The following is a 5,116-nucleotide window of genomic DNA, read 5'->3' on the forward strand; positions in this document are numbered from 1 at the left end:
GAATAAATTAAGGAATTCAGTACAAGATAAAAATGAGAAATTCAATAAACAAATAAGAGATCCTGAAAAACCAAACTGATCTTAGAAATGAGAGACTATAAATCTAATAAAGTGTTTAGTTGGAAGTCTCTGTAATACGGTAGAATCTCAGACCAGAATACAAAGTGGCCAGCCTTGATCGTTCAGACCATATTACAGAAAGGAAGTAAATGCCATAACCAACACATGAGACTGATGTGGATTTTCAGGTACAGGAGGCATTCAGAACCTCAGATAGACAAGATCAGAAATTAATCTCTGCATGACAAATGATAATAAATATGACTAACATGCAGAATAAGGGTAGAATTTTAAAATCCTCAGGAGACAAATGTCAGGTTACACTTAGAGGCAAGCCCATCAGAATTATTTTTTTATTTCTTGGCACCAACTATAGGAAGAAGAAGATGATGGAAAGGGGAAATACTGGAGAATGATATTTGTCAAGATGTATTGCACACAAGATCCCTAGGTCCCCTTCTCAGAGGGTCGGGTTAGGGGTTCTCAGGAAGAAACCAAAAATGTTTGCTCTTGTGCATCGCAGACCCCACCCTGACCTCTCCAGGGTCTGTTGAGCAGGCAGCGCTTATGATCTGGCTGCTCAAATTGAGTGTGAAGAAAGTTTTAGCTGCAGACATCCAAGATTGTTATGCCCTGCTCCCATCCAGGTTCTAAGGAGGAAGGGTACTGGTTATACCTACAGTTATGTATACAGGAAGGGGCATGGCCTAACAGGAAGGAAGCCTATGCAGGCAGACACTAGCAAGTGCACCTCTCCAGGTTGAGAATCCAGGGTGTGGCCATCCAGATTTAAGGTGCTTATTACATACACATGACAGGAGGGGGTATAGCTCAGGGGTATAGCATTTGACTGCAGATCAAGAGGTCCCTGGTTCAAATCCAGGTGCCTCCTTGCTAGAATCTCTTTTAGATGTCAGTGATACTATTTTCTGAAGTAGTAAATGACAAGGAGTCACATAATAATGACCCATGTCATCTATATAAGCTCTTATCCCACTGCAGTGTCACAGGCATGAACAATATATACCCTTGCGCTGTGGATTCTGCTCAGATCATACCCGTGTCCTCCTCTCCAGAAGGACACTGCTTTAGGGCAGTCTATGAGGTTACTCCAGGTCATGGCTGGTCATGCTCTGTCACAGGCTGTCCTCCAAGGCAATGACCATGAGGCTCCCTCTTTGCATAGACATCCAGCCTTCTGAGTTGTGTGGGGTTGAGGAATCTAGCTTTTCCTTAGGCAAATCCTCCTTGTGACCTCTCCAGGAAGGTCCCCCTGAAGCCTGAGCAGGGGCTCTTTTCTCTCTGAGATCTCTGTGGAAACATTTTGTTCCTGAGTTTTTCTTCTGTTTGAACCAAGATTTTTTGAGGAACAAAATCCTGTCATCCATGTTGAGGTCTCTGAACTCAACATGGATGACAGGATCTAGCACCTAACAAGCTCCATGATTGTGTGTTGAGGGAATGAATAATGGAGTGAAATAATGAGCCCCCTCCTTGAGACCTTGAAGTATGGTGGAGGCTCTCCCTGGGCTGAGTGTGAGATTCATTGAAGACCAGGCCCAGCAGCTCTTGTCTGATCACTGTGTATGGACTTAGAGGAATGCTGGGGTCAGGTGTGCTTTCCAGGTGCACAGGTGGATCCACCAGCTCAGGCTGAGGTGGGAGAGGAGCTGAGAGGGGCTAGTTAAGGTAGGAGATGCAAGAGAGGAGAACAGACTTCAGTGGAGAAAGCTGTCAACTTGCTAGAACATGCAAAGAAAACTGTATTATAAATCACATATAACCTGGGTGCACTGCCCTGGATAAAGAGGAAATAATGAGAAGTTCCACTTAAGTGGGGGTATAGCTCAGGGGTAGAGCATTTGACTTCAGATCAAGAGGTCCCTGGTTCAAATCCAGGTGCCCCCTCTTTTATGTACTACTTAGTAGCTATCATAACCAGTACCTCTTTGGTGGGTCATGAGTGACACCTGAAGATCTCCATTGCTTAGGGTTTATAGAAACTACCTTAGATCCTGCTTCTCAGAGCTGCAGGACCTGGGGTCACAATGATACTCCGTTTATTTATAGGGCCTATGTCCTCAAGCCTACTACCCTACTATCATCACCCAAGAGCCCCAAGGTCACCTTGATTTGGAGTCCCCCACCTCATGAGTGCAATGCACACAGTAGGTCTCAGAAGCCACCTGGAGCGCCCTTCCCACCTCCCTGTGCTTCTCCTTCTCTTTCATCCCTACACACCCCACCTTCATCCCATGCTCACAGTCAAGGAGAAATGGCACTGGTTTGTCCAGAGCTGGCCACTGGGTGATGAGATGTGTTTCTGCATTCCCAGGTCCCTAACTGGCAGTCTGTGGTGGGGGACGGGGCTGAGACTGTGCTAACAAGGACCAGCAAATGAGGAGGTGAAGACCTGAAGGAGGCTGCAGATGTCAGGAGGGTTCCCATCCAGTTACAGTCAGTGCTCACTGAATTTCACTGATTTCAGAAAACTGTTTTTTACTGGGTTTGCTGTTGTCTCATTCTTATATTTCTAAGGCCTTGCGATGTGATGTTAGATTATTTATTTGGTATCTTTCTATTCTTTTAAAGTATGAGCTCAATCCTGTGAACTTTCCTTTGAGAACTGCCTCCATACTGTGTCAAAGGTTTTGATATGTTTTGTCACTATTCTCATTTTCCTCTAAGAATTTTTAAATTTATCCTCTGATTTGTTCTGTTTTCCATTCATCATTTGAAAGTGTATTATTTAGTAACCAGGTCTTAGAGTAGTTTCTATTTTTTAACTTATTGTTGATTTCTAATCTTATTCCATTATGACCTGATAGAATTCAAGGTATTATCTCTGTTTTTTTTTTTTTTTTGTATTTGTTAAGATTTGCTTTGTGACTGAAATATGGTCTGTTTTAGAAAATGTCCTGGGTGGTGCTGAGAAGAAAGCGAATTCAGTCATTGATGTCTGTTAAGTCCAAATTATTGTTTTTAGTTCTGTAGCAACTTTATTTAGTTTGTGTTTGAATGATCTATCCAGGCATGAGAGAGGTGTGTTACTGTCTCCCAGTATTATGTATTGTGGTCTACTTGTTTCATTTTTCAGTGTTTTTTCTTTTTAGTTTACAGGACAATAGAATCTCTTTGATTCTTAATGTTGAGAAGGGTTTGTTTGCTGTACAGAGATACTCCATTGTTTTGGGGGCATAAATATTTATGATCATTATCTCTTGTTTTTTGATTCCCTTAAGCATTATGAAATGACCTTCTTTGTTTCTTCTGATTAATTTTGGCTTGGAATCCACTTTATGTGAAGTGAGAATAGTAACCCCTCCTTCTATGGATGCAAATGCCAGTGGCCATTTCCACCTTTGCTCTGGGGTAGCCAGTCTTTGATGAGGTACTATAGAGCCCGACAAAAGGTGCCCTGCAAATCTGTGGCAGTGTGACCTTGACCTGCACCCTCTGTTAGTGAGCAAACTTTTCTTCTTTCCCAATTCACCTCTTCTCCATTTCCAAGGAGTCAGGTTCATAGTTTGTCTTTGTTCCAAGTTGTGAGCAACACCCTGCTCCTTTGCTCTCTTTGGGAGACCTCATTTCCTGCTTAGCTGGGAAGACCAAAGCCATGTGATATGAGGCCCTCAGCATCCTCACGCTCTCCTATCTTTAACTCTTGTCTATCAAGTCTCAGAGAAGAAAACAACCTGTCTCCTCCTCCCCAGAGCAAACCATGTATTCCTGGTCTACCCAGAGTGAGATGGCCCTACATCTCAGCAGGATGGTTACCTTGGTGGACACTGAGGATTCCACGTGTTGGTGAGGATGTGTGACCGCAGCCACACTCACGCTGCTGGTGCAGTGGAATCTGGTGTGACCACTCAGACCCCTGTCTGGCATCGTCGATACTGAAAACATGAATTCCTAGTATGGAACAGTTCTGTTCCTAGATATAGACCCCAGAGAGTGTCCATGCACATGCAGGAACATCCAGCAGCACTGCCCTTAGGAGCTCACACTGGATACACATGGAATGTCTGTTGTCAGTGGGACAGACAGACAAATCATGCTACAGTCAGCCATGGAACACAGAGCAGGAATGGAAAACAACAAATGATTGTGACAGTGGACAGATGTGGATGGATCTTATTGACATGAGGATGGGTGAAAGGGGCCAGACTCAGAGTATCTCGTGTCTGATTCCATGTAGATGCAGCTGCACAGCAGGCCATCTCATCCACGCTGATGTTCTTGGCAGGAGGCAATAATAAGGAGGGAGTCCACAGGAGCCTCTGAGTGCTAAAGACTAACTGTGCCTTGACTCAGGTGGTTACACGTGTGCATGCATGTAAACCTCCATCAACCTCTCCATGATAACTCACATACTTTATTGAATATGCTATACCTCCTTAAAATAAATAAAAAGGAAACATGTCAATTACATTTTCATTTCTTGAGCATCTCATTTGATTCATTCATAATATCTATATGTTCATTTTGGTAATCTTTGCTCCTCTATTCAGATTAGAATTCTCTCTTATGAAAGATACTCTGATTTATTCAAATAGTTTCATATTTGGGGACTTTGCAGGTTGAATTCCATTGATAATTGGTTCTCTTTACTCAGTGAATGGAGCTGGTTCCTTGTGAGCCTATGTGTTCAGCAAACAGTAGGAAGAACTTAGTACGTGCTGTTTGAAGTATTCTACATGGATTAAGCCATGTAGTCTACAAACAACCCAACAAGTGTGCACTCTTATTATCTCCATTTTACAGGTTCAAAATGAGGCACAGGGAGAGTGTCCTGCCCCGAAAACTAAAACCCAGGCTGTCAGCCTTCAGGGTCAAAGCTGCGGGCATCTGTGTCACCCTCCTCCTGCCAAGCTGCTGAGAGCATGTCCTGCTCCTTGAGCTCTCTTGGTGTTGGTTCTTCTATTCAGATTCCTAAATCTACTTCCACGTCTGCATCATTCTCAGTGTGTATTAACTGGAGGAGAAGTTGGAAGAGTTATCATTTGTTGTAGATTTTAGTTTTGGAGAAAGTGCCCTGAACTAAGCATTGGGAGGA

General features: G+C 43.4%; 1 non-coding gene across 1 annotated transcript; it reads left to right on the forward strand.

Annotated features, from left to right (window-relative positions):
- The first annotated feature begins 880 nt into the window (after positions 1 to 880).
- Positions 881 to 952, forward strand: Trnac-gca. Its single transcript has one exon. It is a non-coding gene; the product is annotated as a tRNA-Cys (tRNA).
- Positions 953 to 5,116: the final 4,164 nt, after the last annotated feature.

This window comes from Marmota marmota, unplaced genomic scaffold (genome assembly GCF_001458135.2).
Source record: "Marmota marmota marmota unplaced genomic scaffold, marMar, whole genome shotgun sequence".
NCBI classification, from domain to species: domain Eukaryota; kingdom Metazoa; phylum Chordata; class Mammalia; order Rodentia; family Sciuridae; genus Marmota; species Marmota marmota.